Genomic DNA, 17507 nt, shown 5'->3' with positions numbered 1-17507 from the left:
ACTGGCCCTGGGGACTGAGCTCAACGGCTGATCTGTTGCTTTCAATCATCCACCCGTGTGGCACGTGTAGCCAGCCTCCTGTGGGTGGCTTCCACACGAGTGTCTCCATCCGGGAAGACCCATTAGGGTCTCATGCTTAAGCGTGGTCTTTGAGAGACTATGGTCTCCTCTGAGCCCCAGATCAACTTCTGAGCAGATGTTGAGGCAACCCTCCCCCTTGCTCCCCGCCCCCCAAGGCCCTTCCTGTCCTTCGGAACGGCATGGCCTTCCTTGTAGGTCTCCGGGCAGCACAGAGGGGTCTCTACCACCGCTCACCTGCTCTGCCATTCTCACCCCAAGTGCTCCTTCAAGAACTCAAGTGGTAGCTGGGTGGCCATCACTGGGCCAGTCACGTCCCAGCGGCCACCACTGTCCTCGGGTTCCTTTGGTCCAGCCTCAGTGCCAAAAACAACAACTTCATCCCAGCATGAAGGTTACTCGACGTCCATAAGAAAATGGAGGCTAGCCCCAGCTTGGGGATGGGCTTCAGGGACAGGAGCAGAGCGTGTCTATGTAAGGGAGGCCCTGCTCCACACGAGAGACTAGTAGGCTTGACGGACACTTCAGAAGCCCAAGGCGTATTGTTTTCTCTCTACTACAGTGAGGATGTAATTCCAGCAGTATAAGGCAGGGGGCCTCCAGGTAGGGCCCTGGCCAGTTCCCACGGTGAGGGGGGACACAGGGTAGGCTCTAGGCTGGTGGGGAGGGAAGCCCCACCTCTGTAATGCTGTCAGTGGGTAGGACTGGAATCCAGAAGACTCCTGCTGTCCCCATTCCACAGCCAGCAGGGCAGCCAGTGTGCCCCAACTTGGGGTCTCAGATTTGCCCACAGCTGGTGGAAGAGAGAGAGGCCTCTGCCTGTGAGGACCCCAGGGACAGCACGGCCACTCAGACACACCCAGGATGATTTTGGCCCGGAACTCACTCTGTTGCAGAACTCCAGAGTATACCACACCACACCAGATGGGTGCCGGATAAGGAAGCCAGGACTATGTGTGTGTGTGTGCCAGGCGAGCGCTCTAACCCACGACTCTTGCCAAAAACTCACAGCTACAGTCCTGATTATGGAAGACAGCATGCCCACAGGGCTGCCTATTCTGATGGCTCTCTAGGCCAGACCTGAGATCCTAGCTCCACCCAAGGTCAGACCCATGCCTTGAAATTGAGACCCTCAATGACCAGCAGGGCCCCACAGGCGCAGTGGCAGATTCTGGGGTATCTGGAGCCCCACAGCTTCTCAGGGGCTCTGCCTGCCCTGCCTCCAGCGGAGGAAGCAGGTGGGCGGGGCACACTGGGGAGGCCCAGGCATGGCAGGAGGGGGCAGGAGGAAGGAATGTGGCCCTGGGCATCCAGACAGGCTGGTTTTTCAGGAGAAGACTTGGATCGGAGTTTAGGGGTGGCAGCCCCTGACTATCTAGAGTGGGCGACACAGGATGTCACACCCAGCCCCTAATGTTGGGTGCTGCCAGCTTCCCACAAAGCCAGAGTAGAGATGTCAACTCTGGGACATCCCTAATGCCATTCCTGAGTCCTCGACCTCTACCTAGGTCTCAGAAGGCCAAGCTGCAGAATCTAAGAGGCCATCTCCCAGGGTCCAGGACACCTGTGCCCAGCTGACACCAGTAGGTTTCCGTAGCTGGCCTCTAGCCAGGCTCAGACAGGAACCCCAATGGCCAGGACACACGGGCTCAGATAATCCAATTCACAGCACTTGGGGTACACACAGAACCCTCACTGGACCAACCCAGAACGTTCCAGCTGCTCTTAACCATCTGTAATAGGCGCCCCCTGGTCCCCAGCAGGCACATTGGATCCCCACAGCATCTACTCCCCAGAGCCCAAACTACTCCCTGGCCCTCTCCACCTGCAGCAGAGACCGGGGCGCGGGGGACACACTGCCCAGGGATGCAAGGCTTCTCTTGGCTTACCTCATGTTCAGAAGGCCACCCTGGGCTGCGGGACAGACAGGGCACAGTTGGGGTGGGTAGCTGCTATCCTGGCACCAGGGCCACTGTGTGGGGCAGGGACTTTCTCTCTGACCCGCTAGCACTCCCGGTACAGTCACCCCACCCTGGTCACGATGAGTCACCACCACAAAGACCTAGATCTGCTGCCCTCCTGGGACCCTCAACCTGCCCTGTATCTGCAGCCTTTGACCCCCATGGGTGGGGAGACTTCCTTGAGGATTTGTGCTGTCACTTTTGAAATGAAGCAGGACCTTGGCCATCCCAGGCACTGCCCCTTTCAGTTTCACTCTGTGCCGGGTTCCCACTGGGAACTGGACTATGCTGTCTTGATGAGGGACCTCTAAGTCCCCTTATCTCAGAGCGGCAGCACGTGGACGTGGGCGGTGCAAGTCTGCAGGCAGCAGCCTACAAGTGCATCCTGGGGACCCAGCAGGGTCGGGGACAGGAGATGGGGAGGAGGGTGGACACCCACTTAAGGACAAGCCAGACAGGCAGATCTGAAGCCACCGAGGAGCGATATGTCCGACCCACTGTCCATCTCCTTTCTGGTCAATGTGGGCACATGGTGGCCAAGCCAATCTTCCCCCAGCACACAGGATATCTCTGCTGTCCCCAGACCCTCAGCAAATGACCCAGGCCTGATGGGTGCTCTTCATAGACCAGGGGCACCCACCCTGTCCCTCTGACAACGCAGGACCCACCACTGGGCACAAGAGGCCAGGACAGGCAGCTGACACTATGTTGGCACTCAGCCCCTCCCAGAAGCCCAGGTCCCCACCATGGTATCTGTGTCGGGCTCCAGGAAGCTGCCTTCTCAAGACAGAGCTGAGCTGCAGCCATATGGGCCACTGTGCCTGCCCTTCTCCAAGGGACCAGGACAAGGCTCTCTCTCACTCTCCCGTGTCCCCGATGTGAACTGGTGAGAAGCTAGGCCTACAGCCCGCTCTCAAGCTTGCAGTCCACCCGTGGGCTTCTGAGGTGCGTGGCCAGCCTCACTCTGGGAAACAGTGCCCATGTGTCAAGTTCATCTGCGGAGCTTGCGACGCACTGGGACTCAGTACATCCTATCATACAAATATCACAGCTATCTGGCTCCAGAACATTCCATGACCCCCAAAGGAAGACCTCTCCCCATAAGCAGTCACCTCCCCCTTACCTCCCTGCCCCGGGTCCTACAAATCCTCCTTCTGTCTCTAGATTCTCCTGTTCTGGACACTTCCCACCAGAGGGAACGCGTGGCCTTCAGTGTCTGGGGCTCTGAACACGATGAGGTCCCTCTACACTGTCCTGAGCACTGGGTGCATTCAGCACAAAGATGACAGTCTCAGCTGGAGTCCTGGCTCTACCATCCCCCGAGCCACAACCAAAGGAGGTGCCCACCCCTCCCAAGGACTGGAAGCAGGGTAACCAGAGAGGTGGAGCCACTGTCCACAACAGTACCGGAGGAAGTCAGCTCCTCACCCTCGTACGTAGGGGGGGGCAGACTTGGCACTCTGGAGGGGGCACCCCCCAGCTGGGAGTGTGCAGAAGACAGTCCAGGATGACCTGGGTGACCTTGTTCTCAGGCTGTGTTCCATACTGGCCACACCTACTCCCCATTATTCCCTCCCACCTTGTTACCACAGGACCCTTAGCGAACAGAGCTGCAGGCTGAGCACAACAAACAGCACACACATGTGAACCTCACATGTGTGAGTGAGAGGGACCCGGGCACGCAAACACACCCACGCACACAGCGCAGATCTGACCGAATTCTCACAGTCCAGTGTATCACACACAGCTCACACACACAGACACAGCCTAGGGGCCATGTCGGAATGTGAGATGAGGGCCGTCCTTTACCCCCTCACACGTCCCCACGCTCACAGTTTCAGGTGGTGTCACACACACATCCCGAGCAGGGAAGTAGCCAGTCTCACACTCACGGGGCCCTGGGGGAGGCGGCAGGGACAGTCGCCTCTTTATTGTCTCTGCCGCCCTGCTCGTGGGGCCCCGGCATGTCAGGCCAGGGCTGCATGGACAGGCGTGTGAGCTGCAGCATTACTCGGGCCAAGTGCGAGCTCTCAGCGCCTCAGTTTCCCTCTTAGGCACCTGTACCCACTTCCCCTCAGGACTGCCCACTCCAGAGCTCAGCAAAACTGCTTCCAGCAGAGCCAGGCTGCTCACTCGGCTGGAGAAGTGCCCCAGCTTCTCCCTAAAGGTGGGAGCACAGCAGAAACCTGCAGGAGCGGCGGAGGGGCATGGAGGTGCCTCCCCACCCATCACACGCAGGGCTGGGCCAGCAGGTCCCTGCCGCTCTCAGTCCCAACTGGAAAGGGCCTCAGCATCCATCTCCAGGAGCCGGCCCCTGGGAAAATCCAGGGCTGGGCCCAAGGACACTGGAGGATGGACAGGGGAGGAGGGGACCAGCCAGGCCTCCCACGTAAAGATTCCAGCTGCCTGCCATTGAAGCAGGTCCCTAGGAGGGCCAATCACAGGAGGGAAGGAAATGGACAGGCCCCGTCACCTGGCCTGGATCTGAGTTAGGGGCCTCTCTGCAGTCACTAGGTGATGCCCCTTGTCCCTTCACCTGTCCCCAGTCCCACACGGCAGCGCTCTATGACAAGCCTGACAAACCGCCGCTCCCGACCATGCCAGACTCCTGGCAATGCCCCATCTAACAGGGGCTCCCTGGGATCCCGACTCAGCTCAGCCCCTCAGGGCCCCTCCCCGCATGGAAAAACTCACCGAACTGCCAGCAACTGTGCCACCTCCAAGGCCAGGTGCCCCTCTCGCTCACCACTCGCAGGGTACAGTAGCTGGCACCAGACAGCCAGGGCAGGAAGGCCGCTCCCGAGCAGGCGGGACCCACAGGCATTCCGGGAAGCAGAGCCTGGGGATGTCCCGGCCACTTGACACACTCATGCCTTTTTTTTTTTTAACTTTTCAGAGAGTTAATCATGACATCTCGAGAGACACCCTGAGGTCCTTGCCTCACCACCAAGCTAGTCCAGCCATGTCCTTGGGGTGGTGACACCCACTCTCCTCCGTCAGCTCCCTGGAGTCTCGCTCTCAACATGACTCCCATCACACTCCCCCGACCCAAACAAGAGCAGGACATGAGGGCCGTGCCTGGGGTCAGTGGTCCTGCCATCCACACCGTGAGGAGGCTCCTCCTGGATAGCCGGGGGTCCTGGGAACCCCCATGGCTGGGGGCAGCAAGGGAGGCAGGAAAGGACTAAGATACCCCATGGTGCTCCAGGGTCAAAGATCACCAGAAAAAGCAAGGGGTCAAAAAGAACACGGAAAAACAACAGGAAAGTTAGAAGTCATGAGTGAGGCTGGGGTCAAGGGATCATGGCGCAAGGTAGGGACTGGGGTTCACTCTCAGGACCGGGCACACGGCAGGAGAAACAGGGGAGGCAGTGGTCAGGGGGCAGGGTCTGGGTGCACCAGGAGAAGGGGGTCCGCAGTGTGAGGTTAAAGTTCACTAGGCAAACGGGGGTCCCCAAGGGGAAGTCAAGGTTCCACGGTAGACAGAGGGTCCCGGGAGGCCGGGGTCAAGATTCAAGGCAGACTGTCTGTCGGGGCTCGAGGTGCAGGGAGAAAGGGGCGCCCGCCAAGTCCAGGGTCGGGGCGCGGAGTGACGCGGTGGTCAGGATTCCCCGGGAGGGAAGGGCTCTCATGAGCGGGAATCGGGGTTCGCCCAAAGGACGGGGTCAACGCCAGAGACGCGCCCTGGGGGTCGCAACAGGAGCCAGGGCTCCCAGGAGAAGGGGCTTGCCGGCCGGGGTCGGGGTCGGGGGTCGCGGCGGGGGCGGAGGTCGCGGCGGGGGCGGGGTCAGGGGTCGCGGCGGGGGCGGGGGCGGGGGTCGCGGCGGGGGCGGCCAGAGAGAGCCTGAGGTCGGCGCGGAGGGCTGGGTCCGAGTCCACGGAGAGAGGCTGGGCGAACAGGGGTCGCGCCGGGGGGCGGGGTCGGGGGTCGCGGCGAGGGTCAGAGGTCGCGGTGCCGCACTCTGCGGCGCGCTCGCCCCCCGCCCCGCAGCCCCAGAACGCCCGCGAAAACCCCGGAACCCGGGCCGGGCCGCGTGGGGGTCGCGGAGGGGTCCCAGCGGGGTCTCGGGCCGGCGCCTCACCTCAGACCCGGTCGTGGAGCCCGCGGCGCCTCAGTTTCCCGGAGCCTCTCGGCGGCCGCCGCTCACTTCCGGGTTCTGGGCGCCATCTTGGCGGCGGCGCGCACTTCCGCTCCTGCGAGGGGGGCGCGGCCTCGGGGGCGGGGCTTCGTGGGGCCGGGGCGGGGCCTGGGTTCTGCAGGGAACCGAACCCGCTCCCTGTTCCCCTGCGGTCCTCAGTTTCCCCTTCGGGCCTTTGCGCGTGCCCAGGAGTCCTGGCCCGGTCCACGGGCAACCTCAGACCCCACCAACCCCTCAGACCCTTGCAATCTCCGGCTCCCTTAGAACCATCCAGACCGAGCCTTTGCGCTTTCTGTTTTCCAGACGAAGTCTCACTGTAGCCTTGGCTGGCTTCGAACTCACGAAGACCCGCCAGCCCCCGCCGCGCAAGCGCACGCGTTTGTTAAAGGCGCAGACCACCGTGCCCGGTCCAGTCCCTTTCTCACCCCCACCGTAGCTCGCATTTATCTCCCTTCTCGGTACAGACCAGCCTCGGGTGTGGGCCTCAGTGCGGGTAAAGCCAGTTCGGCCACCATCCCCTTTCCCAGCCGGTATCACGAATTCAGACTCAGAGCTACCAGCACACAGAAGCCTCCCGTGACCTGCAGCCCTGAAACTAGACTTGCCTGTAAATAAATAATTTGATGAACTCTATGGATGCTGTTTTCTCTCCATGTAGCCCAGGCTGGCCTCGAACTCAAAGAACTCTACCTGCCTCTCTCCGGAGTGCTGGGGTTAAGGTGCACAACAGCCGGGCGGTGGCGGCGCACGCCTTTAATCCCAGCACTCGGGAGGCAGAGGCAGGGGGATCTCTGTGAGTTCGAGGCCAGCCTGGGCTACAGAGTGAGTTCGAGGCCAGCCTGGTCTACAGAGTGAGTTCCAGGACAGGCTCCAAAACTACACAGAGAAACTCTGTCTTGGGGGGAAAAAAGGTGCACAACAAATGCCCACAGTGAGGACCTGGTTCTTTATTGTGCCCCCAGGAAACTCCTGTCTAGGGGAGAGAAAGCCAGGACCGTACACCCTCACACAGGTCCTGAGGGAAGGGGACGCAGGCAGGGGTCACTGCATAATGGGAAGGGGACTCCAGGAGGTGGTATGGTGGAGGAAGGCTATAGAAACTGGGGTTTTGAAGTTTAAGTAAGAGTTCGTCACATAGACAGGAAGGAAGAAAGGCTGTCCAAAGACCTGGTGTAGTGGGTCGGGGAGACGGCTCAGTGGGTAAAGTGCTCGCCTCTCAAGCATGGGGACCTGAGTTCAATCCCCAGCACCCACGTAAAACACGCAAGGGTGGCTGCAGCTCTGGGGAGGCAGAAGCAGGAGGATCCTAGAGCTCTCTGGCCAGCTGGCGCAGCCAGCAGATCCCGGGCAAAAGAGGGACCATGTCTGAGAAAACAGTGCAGGCAGCCCCTGAGGTTAACCTATACGCACACACGCACACATTGCACACCCGTGTGCACACGTACAGTCACACATACAGGCACACACAGAATGAGGAGTCTCAGCGTCTCGTACTCGCGAATCCCGCCCTCTCACCTTAGTCCTCCCAGATGGGTGTCACTCGCCTTTCCCGGGGGGACATGGAGGCGAAGGTCTGTCCCGAAGTTAGCCCAGCTCCCCTAAGGAAAGGCATGGACCTCTGCCATGTCCACCAAGGGAAGCCACGAGGTCACTATGGGTAATCTTGCCTCAAATGGAGGCAGTTTGCCCAGGCCAGGGTGTATCCAACCCTGTCAGCCTGAAGGAATCCGCCAAGCTGGGGATGGCTAGGGAATTAGTCAGATTTGGGGATTTCCGAGGAAGCATAGGAGTCAGCCGGAGACCAACAGCGGCCGGCTGTAAGTTCGTGGTCCAGTTTTAGATGCAGCAGCATGGACTGCTGTGTGACTTCAAGAAAGTCAGCGGCCCCTCCGGGCGTCTGCTAGCGAGCAGATCATAACCCTAGCTAACTGCTCTGCTAGGTTGTTCCACTGACCAAGTGCTGATTGCTTGTTGTTGTTTTGTTTTATTTTTAGGTCTCTAGACAAGTCTCTGTGTAGCCCTGACTGTCCAGGAACTCCCTCCAGGCTGACCTTGAACTCACAGAGATCCGCCTGCCTCTGCCTCCCGAGTGCTGGAATTAAAGGCATGCACCCCCCCAGGCTATGTTGATTCTTTTGTTTTGAGAAGGGCCCTTGCCCTCGGCCAGCCATAAACTCAGAAAGCTGACCTTGAACTCGTGATCCCCCCCCCCCCTCTGCCATCACCTTCCCAGAGCTGGGGTGACGAGCATGGACTACCATGTCTGTTTTTTGGGGGTGCGCTAGAATTCTAGGGATAATGCCCTCCACTAGATCGGCAAGCACCCTCCGCTGGACAGCGGTGCCCAGCCCTTCATTATCCAGTCACTGCTAAGGACATCCTCACACCCTCAGCTTCTCACACTGGGGCACACCCCAGCCCTAGTTTCCCGTTGACATAGACCCAGCCCCTGGCAGGTATGGAGCAGCAGGTGAGCTCGCCTGGCCCAGCAGCAGGCAGGGACCTAGGGATTCACTTCCTGTTTCCCCACACTCTGGAAAGTCCCAATGTTCCCAAGCTGCCACCGAAGTCCCTCCTCCCTCATAGTCCCCCTGGCCACTTCTGTTTTCTATACCCACTTCCCCTAGTGGGGCCCCCAAGTCTGGCACCACCTCTTCCCCCTCCACCTCTGCCACCCTTCCATCTCCCTTTCTCAAGCTTGATTCGGGCTTTCCTCAATGCTGAGGGGACGCTGAAGCAGGAGCAGCTGCAGAAGGCCACGGTGGCCCTCACCCATCTCCTGGTCTCTCTCTCTACCCAGCTTTGTCTCTCTTTGCCCACACACCAACCTCGGCCCAACTGTCACCATCACCAAGTGCAGACATCAGCCCTCCTCCAGCACCCGACCCACCTGCGCCAGTTTCTCCGTGTCCCTAGGTGTCTGGAGGCCACTGTTCCTGTACCTGGGACTCCTCGCTCCTTGGGCCCCAGGGCACACAGCCAGATCCTGCTGGGCCCCTGTTCGGGATCTGGTCTGTGCCAAGGCTTCGGGGAAGAGTAAACCTGCCTGACGGGTTTGAGATCCACCCAGCCCAGGCCTTCCTCCTCTGTAGGGAGAGGCCAGGACACCTGGGACACCCACTGAAGACCTTGATCCACACACCTCCAGTTTGTCTCCAGTGGGTCCTGACGCTGGGGAGCTGAAGACTGACTGGACAGGGCTGGAAAATGAGTGGAAACAGTAGCAAGAGAGAGGAGACAGGCTGTGTGGATAGGGGAGGGTCCGGGACTATGGGAGTCGTGGGGGAGCTGGGACGACCACTTAACACAACCTGGGAGCGACCGGAGCCATGCAAGGTTGTAGAGCAGGGGTGTGGTGTAGCCAGGGCAGAAACAGAAGTCAGCTGGAGCCAGGCATGGTGGGGCAATACTGTGTTATCCCGGGACTCCAGAGACCGGCAGGGACATCGTGAACTCAAAGCCAGCCTAAGCAAGTTAATAAGATCTGGTTTTAAAAAGCAAAAAGACGGGGTGCGAGATGACTCAAGGGTTGAGATCAGTGGCTGCTCTTGCAGAGAACCCAGGTTCAGTTCCAGCACCCACAGGGCGGCTGGCAACCATCCCTAACACCAGTCCCATTGGATCCGATGCCCTCTTCTGGCTTCCTAGGCCACTGCATGCACGCGGTGTACAGACGGACATGCAGACAAAACACTCATACACACACACAAAAAATGTAGGGGGGCGGGAGGGGGGAGAACAAGGGAATCCGTGGCTGATATGTAGAATTAAATTATATGGTAAAATAAATTAAAATAAAATGTAAGTAAAAAGCAGGCTCTGGGACATAAGAGGAGCTGATGCTTCTAGTCCTCCAGTGGGAGTCTGAAAGCCTGGGGGCACACACACACATATACACACATATACACAATACACACATAAACACATATACACAATACACACATACACAATACACACACACATATACACAATGCACACGTGCACACACATATACACATACACACATACACATATACACAAATACACACTCATACACACATATATGCACACATGCATACACACACACACACACACACACACAACAACCAAAAGCTCAGCTACTGACAGACCAAACCTAGAGAAGAGAGAGGAGCCCAAGTTCAGACTCCCTCCACTCCTCAGCGCGGAGGTCATGTGTAACTGTCTGTCCAGGGCACCACCCACCAGCATGCCACCCACCAGCAAACCCTGATGGACTGAGGCTCACATGGGCTCGCACGCAGGCCTGGAGCTCTGGGCACCGCAGAGGCCGCAGAGCCTGGGGAGCAGTTAAGGAAGGTGGCTGGGGCTCAGAACCCGGGTGTCCGAGGGACAGAGGGAGGGTGCAGACAGAGCGGGCGACTGTTTGGTTTTCTTTGTCTCAGGCATGTTCTGTGGACGCCCAGAGGCCAGGCCAGCGCTGGGACCCTCAGCAGAGCAAGGACAGAGACTGCGCGGTCCCCGGGTCCTCACCAGCCGCACCAAGCCAGCCTGGATCAGTGACTTCACCTGCTCTGGGGATTCCTGGACCTTCACCCAGGAGTCCAACAGCGGAGGGAGATTCCAGGAGGCGTGACTCATCTCCATCCTGGAGGGACCAGAGGGGCATTTGGAGAAGGGTGTGGAGTCCAGCCACCGCCAGCTCAGGCATGCCCCGGCAGAGCTCGGGGTACCCAGTCGGCAACTCCAGCAGGTCTGGGGGGGTTGGAACTGGTCGCGGGTGTGCCCGCCACTGTGGGTCATCTCCTATCCCCAGGGGTCAAACCTTAGCTTTTCCAGACGATGCCGTGTGAGCCCAGGCAAGGCTCACAACCTTGTCTGTGTTGGTTGACCATCTTTAAAGTGAGAGTAATCAATGAATACCACAAATGTAATTAATATCATGAGTGTAATTAAAAAATAAAATAAAATAATAAAGTGAGAGTTATCTCAGCAGCTCTCAGAAGAGTTTTATATAAACACCTCGGGGTGTTGTGTTTATATATGAGAAAGACACCGCTGTAGATTCAGTGCTGGGGATGGAACTCGGGTCCATATATCGACTTATAGTGATGACTTTAGTAAAAAGTAACCTTAAGCCGGGCAGTGGTGGCACACACCTTTAATCCCAGCCCTCGGAAGGCAGGGGCAGGCAGGTCTCTGTGAGTTCGAGAACAGCCTGGTCTACAGAGTGAGATCCAGGACAGCCAGGGTACACAGGGAAACCCTGTCTCAAAAAAACAAAAGACAAGGAAAATCAAATAAAATAAATGAATAAAATATCTTATTCAGGACACACAGTGGCTGGCTGGAGGAACGGCCTGGGCTGGTTGTAATACCCAGCCTGAATCAGGAAGTACAGCTGTGTAACAGATTACCCTGAACATGGTGTCCTCGAGGTATGAATATGCTCCTTACTGTGCTCCCGGGTTAGGAGGCCAGGGGAGGTGTATATGCAGCTGGATCCTCTGCTCAGGCTGTAATGAGGGACCGGCCAGGTCTGGACTCTCATGTAGAGACTCAGCTGGTGGGCCACTTGCCTCTCCAGATGCCTGTATGCCGGCAACGTTTTGTCCCTGGGGTTGTAAAGTGTTCATGGTTGGGTCCACTATGAGGGGCGTGCAGACTTTATCATAATCGTGTTCATGTTGCATTCATTTATTTTATGTGTCTGCCTGTATGTCTGTCTCCTCACGCATGCCTGGTACCCACAGAGATCAGAAGAGGCCATCAGAGCCCCGGGAACTAGAGTTCAGGATGGTTGTGAGCCGCCATGTGGGAGCTGGGACTCGGACCCCTCTCTCCAGCCCCCACCCCTCACCTCAAGGTCTCACACGATGGCTCGGGCTAGCCTGGGACTCCCTGTGTAAAGCAGGGTGCCTTGAATTCATATAGATTCAGTTCACTAGGGCTAGGACTAAAGGCGTGCACCACTGTGTCCCCAGTGCCTGGCTTTTTATGTTGGCTCTGGGATTCGAACTCACGTCCCTCACGTTTGCGTGGCAAACACCGTACCCACCGACTTGTCTTCCCTCCAACTGGCGGAAGGGAAGCTTTGCAGTCATGGGTCCCTTTGGCAGAGGTGTATGACATATCATGACACATACCTGAGAAATATGGGCCGGGGCTAGGTGTGGCTCGGCATTGCCATTCCAGCCTGGTGTGATCCAAGGTTCACATGAGCACCACAGACATTTTTTTTTGTTTTTGTTTTTTGGTTTTTCGAGACAGGGTTTCTCTGTGTAGTTTTGGTTCCTGTACCGGATCTCGCTCTGTAGACCAGGCTGGTCTCGAACTCACAGAGATCCTCCTGCCTCTGCCTCCCAGTGCTGGGATTAAAGGTGTGCGCCACCACCGCCCGGCTCAGACATTTTTTTTTTTTAAAGGAGGAAGCCAGGAAGCCAGGAGGTCAGCCTGGGCCACATAAGTAGATCTTAGAAGGAGGAAGAGAAGAGGGAGGGAGAGAGGGAGAAAGAGGAGGGAAGGAGGGAGAGAGGGAGAAGGAAGAAAAACAGAGAGAGAAAAAACTGGTGACAAGGAACACATCTGTCTCTAAGCACTAGAGGCAGAGTTCAAGGTCACCCTTGGCTACATTACAAGTTCAAGGCCAGCCTGGGCTACCAGAGACCCTGGCTCAAAAGAAGCAAACAGAAACCAGTCACGAAGGTCAGGGAAGGCCTTTGTGGGGCAGTGGACACGGCTCTGCCCCGGTGGGCTGAGATGGTTGGCACAGGCAGAGGATAAAGAGGAGGAGAAATCTGGGAAGAGGGATTGAAAGAGAGCTAGGAACCAGAGAAGGAGGAGGATTCCAGGGGCCAGCCATCCAGCTATACAGCAAGCTGCGGAGTAAGAATAAAATTTACGGGAATAGAAAAGGAAAAAGATAGATGGGATAATTTAAGAAAAGCTGGCAGGAAACTAAGTCAAGCTAAGGCTGGGCATTCATCTGTGATAATAAGCCTTTGGGTATGATTTATTTGGGAGCTGGGTAGTGGCACCCCAACAAAGAGCCCCCAAAAGCCAACAACAGTTAAGGCTTCAGGGTGGCGATCTCAGGCAGGGAGTGGACGGCTCCCCTTGCCCATTTCTCAGATGGGCCTATTGATGTGCAAGGCAAGAACAGAACCCAGGGTCCTGAGCTGGGAGGACACCGTGCAATCTGTATTAGTCAGCTACAGCTGAGTAACAAAAGGAACCCAGGGTAGCGCTTGCTTTCCAACACTTACTCACCTGTCTGAGTCATCCCCTTACAACCACTCACTCCTCGTTTATGCTGTTGCCAAGGTCACCGAGACCTGGAGGTGAGCTTCAGCGAGTCACATGAGGAGCCAGGGTGATGGGGTGAAGCCTGGGTACAGCATGTACAAAGGGCCCGGGTGGCAGGATTGAGCTACAGGACAGGCTAGGAACATGGAAGGCTGGTGTCAGCCTCTGCAGTGGAGGATGACCATGAGCTGCTCCTGCTCATGGCCACACCTCTTCACCTAGTTAACTTAGTCACATTGAGGTGCTGGAAAGAGAACCCAGGAACGCCAGGGAATCTGTCCACCTCTGAGTCATACCCTGAACCTTTTATGGTGTTTTGTTTTGAATTTTTTTTTTTTTTTTAGATTTTATTTATTATGTATACAGTGTTCTGTCTGCACGTATCCCTGTAGGCCAGAAGAGGGCACCAGATCTCATTACAGATGGTTGTGAGCCACCATGTGGTTGCTGGGAATTGAACTCAGGACCTTTGGAAGAGCAGCCAGTGCTCTTAACCTCTGAGCCATCTCTCCAGCCCGGTGTTTTGTTTTGAAATTCTATTTTTTTTGTTTTTCCTGAGACAGGGTTTCTCTGTGTAGCCCTGGCTGTCCTGGAACTCACTCTGTAGACCAGGCTGGCCTCCTCTGCCTGCCTCTGCCTGCTAAGTGCCAGGGTTAAAGTTGTGCACCGCCCGGCTATTTATTTTCTTTTCTGAGCGTTCGAGCAGCATGTATGGGCACCACTTGCATGCAGCTCCTGGGGCAGCCAAGAGGATGCCCAATCCCTTAGCACTGGAGTCACAGACAGTTGTGAGCTGCCAGGTGGGCCCTGGGAACCGAACCTGGGTCCTCTGGAAGAGCATGCAGCACACTGAGCCATCTCTCTAGCCCCATGAAACCTTTGCTCTTATGTACTTACTTGTTTGTTGGTTTTTGAAAAAAAACAAAAAAAAACATTCTTTGTATCTTGAGAGTGCTTGGTGTGTGTGTGTGTGTGTGTGTGTGTGTGTGTGTGTGTGTGTGTGGCTGATGGAGGAGGCCAGGAGAGGGAGTCAGACCCACCGCCAACTTCAAGCTGGAGTTATAGGCCGTTGTAATGAGTCACCCCAAATCCACAGAGACTCACCTGCGTCTGCCTCACTAGTGCTGGAATTAAAAGTGTGCCCCATGGCTGGAGGGATGGCTGTAGAGGTTAGAGCACTGGCTGCTCTTCCCCAAATCCTGAGCTCAATCCCCAGCAACCTCATGGTGGCTCACAACCATCTTAAAAATGTGCCCCATGACACTGGACTTAATACAGTATTTTCTTGAGATTTAATTTTCTTCTTTTCTTTTCTTTTTTTCTAGACAAGCTTTCTCTGTGTAGCCCTGGCTGTCCTGGATCTCGCTCTGTAGACCAGGCTGGCCTCGAACTCACAGAGATCCACCTGCCTCTGCATCCCAGTGCTGGGATTAAAGGCGTGCGCCACCAGTCCTGGCCCAGTTTTGGTAATTTTATTTTTTTATTTTTATTTTTTCCTTTGGAGACAGAGTTTGAATATGTAGCCCAGGCTGACCTGGAACTCACTCTGTAGCCCAAACTGGCTTGGAACTCACCAAGTATTGGAGGATGACCTTGAAATCCTGATCCCCCTGCCTCCATCTCCCAAGCCACGAACGACAGGTGTACTGCACGTCTGATTTCTGTGGTGCTGGGTAGGGTACCGGAGCTCCTGTCCTGCTGGGTGGGCACTCTTCCCACTGAAGTCCTGCCTCAGACATTACTCTTTGCTCCCTGTGTCGGCCTCCCCCAGCGCCATTTCCCCTGACCTTCTTTCCCTGATGTTTCTCGGGAAAAATTCTCATTATTGAAGGGGTAGTGAGTTCCAGAATTCCCAAATTAAAAGACTCAAAAGTATGTCCAGCAGCCACCCGACGTAGTGCATGCCTGTGATCCCAGCTTGGAGGCAGGAGGATCAGGAGTTTGAGGGAGACAGAGGAGAAGGGAGGGGGGCTGATTCTTCCCCACCCGGCCTGACCATTGTTTTGAATCACCGTTCTAGGTCCTCATCTTTCCATTTGTAAATACTTCCAAGTTTGGGCTGGAGAAATGGGCCAGTGGTGAGCGCCAGCTGCTACCAGAAGTCCCAGGTTCGGTTCCCAGCACCAGCATGTCAGTCCACAACCATCTGTAGTTCTAGCACCAGGGGACTCAACGCTTCCTTCTAGCCTATGGGGACACACACACACACACACACACACACACACACACTTATGTAAACACAGTAAGTCTCTAAACAGTTCCAAGTGTGCCTCTGACCTGGAGTTCCTCAGCAGTGGTGACTCCTCCCCTCAGAGGGCATGCGTGGCTGTCACCCAGGGGAAGGGGAGCGATGTGGGTGTTTGAGACGGCCATGTCAGAACAGTGAGATGGGAGGTGGAAGTCCAGAGTCTCTGGAGGGGCTGTGTGGGCCAGGACTCAGCAGTCCCCATGGTCCCTCCTGTCCGTGGAGGTCATCTGTCTCCCCTGTACGTTTTGCAAATCTATTTTTTACATTTTATTATCTTGCACGTGTATGAGTGTGTCGTCTGAATGTGTGTGCGTGCACTGTGCAGGCCTGGTGCCCCTGGGTCCAGAGTAACCCCCAGAGTGGAGTTACAGTTGTGAGCGGCCGCGTGGGCGCCCTGGAAGAGCGGCCGAGCTCGCCTGAGCTCCCGAGGCTTCCCTGCGGCCGCCTGCAGTCGCCTCCCTGTCCGGCCTGTTTCTCTCAGTTTTTCCCTTTATTTGTGTGTGTGTCTGCGGAATCAGTTCCTCCCTCCACCGTGCATCCTGCTGAACCCCTTCACCTGCTGAGGTGTCCGGGCCCCAGGGCTCTCCCTGCGGCGGCCCACGCCGCCCCCTGGCGGCCTCAGAGGGACCCGGATCCATGGACGGACCTGAGTGTGAGCTGTCCAGTGTGCGGAGTCCGGCTGCGGGAGCACTCGCCCTGGACGAACCCCAGCCCTTCTTCTCATACACGCGGCAAAGCAGGCACACGCGTAGGAGTAAACACGTTTAAAATATTAAAAATGACCAAACCAACAAACACCCCAAACTGTGCCCTGCTGGGGAGCTGAGGCCCGCAGCGACGCCCATCTTACCAAACCGCATTTTATTTATTTATTTATTTACTTACTTACTTACTTATTTATTTATTTATTTATTTATTTATTTATTTATTTATTTATTTTTAGCGATGCCCATCTTACCAAACCGCATTTTATTTATTTATTTATTTATTTATTTATTTAATTTTTTTATTTTTTGGTTTTCCAAGACAGGGTTTCACTGTGCAGTTTTGGAGCCTGTCCTGGATCTCGCTCTGTAGACCAGGCTGGCCTCGAACTCACAGAGATCCTCCTGCCTCTGCCTCCCGAGTGCTGGGACTAAAGGTGTGCGCCACCACTGCCCGGCTACGAGCCACATTTTTTGACAGCTGCTACTTTATTTAAAAAAATTATTTTGTGTGTGTGTGTGTGCGCGCGCGCGTGCCGGCCACGGGTCAGAGAGCCCCCGCGGGAGGAGGGTCTCCCCTCCACCTTGTGAGTGTCCGGGGATCGAACTCAGGTCGTCCGGGTTGGCGGCGAGCGCCCGCAGCCGCAGAGCGGTTCCCCGCTGCGCTCGGCCGGCGTCGGTCCGCGCTCGGGCCCCCGCGGCGCCCCAGGACGGCCCCAGGCTCCCGCTCGCTAGGTTTGAGCCCTTTGACCCCGTCCCCGAGGGCCGTCGGGAACGAGCCCGGGCGGGTCCCACTCGCGGCCGTTCCCCGGAGGACGTTGACGCGCGTGAACTCTAACCCGAGTCCCGAAACTCCGAGGTCACCGCCCCAAGCCCTACCGTGCCCCGCGTCAGTCCCGTCTGCTGACGGGCGTCTACAACAGCCATTGAGAGATAAGATCCCGCCCACACACACCAGCGCTGACCAATTCCACCTCTGGAGCCCCGCTGAGGGGAGGGGCTTGAAGCCACAGCCCACAGCCGTTCACGTCGCTCCCTAACAGGGGCTTGCACACTCCAAGTCCCGTTGACGGGCGTCTGAGCCAACCAATGAGAACGTAGGTCCCGCCTTCTG

The 17507-nt window shown here is 56.7% G+C and overlaps 1 protein-coding gene across 3 annotated transcripts in view; it reads right to left on the bottom strand.

Moving 5' to 3' along the window:
• The window catches only part of Sbno2 (strawberry notch homolog 2), a 49830-nt gene extending 40648 nt beyond the window's left edge, over positions 1-9182 (bottom strand). For 2 of the 3 annotated variants that reach the window (XM_059251775.1, XM_059251777.1), the window contains exon 1: positions 6122-6228. The gene's annotated coding sequence lies outside the window, so the exon portion shown is untranslated. Of the gene's footprint in view, positions 1-6121; positions 6229-9068 lie in introns of those variants that run through there. The other variant, XM_059251776.1, reaches the window with a different exon arrangement.
• Between the last annotated feature and the right edge of the window lie 8325 nt (positions 9183-17507).

The sequence above is a fragment of the Peromyscus eremicus genome, unplaced genomic scaffold (assembly GCF_949786415.1).
Source record: "Peromyscus eremicus unplaced genomic scaffold, PerEre_H2_v1 PerEre#2#chr22_unloc_1, whole genome shotgun sequence".
Classification (NCBI taxonomy): Eukaryota; Metazoa; Chordata; class Mammalia; order Rodentia; family Cricetidae; genus Peromyscus; species Peromyscus eremicus.
The sequence above is the reverse complement of the archived record's forward strand: the minus strand, read 5'-3'. Positions and strand labels throughout refer to the sequence as shown.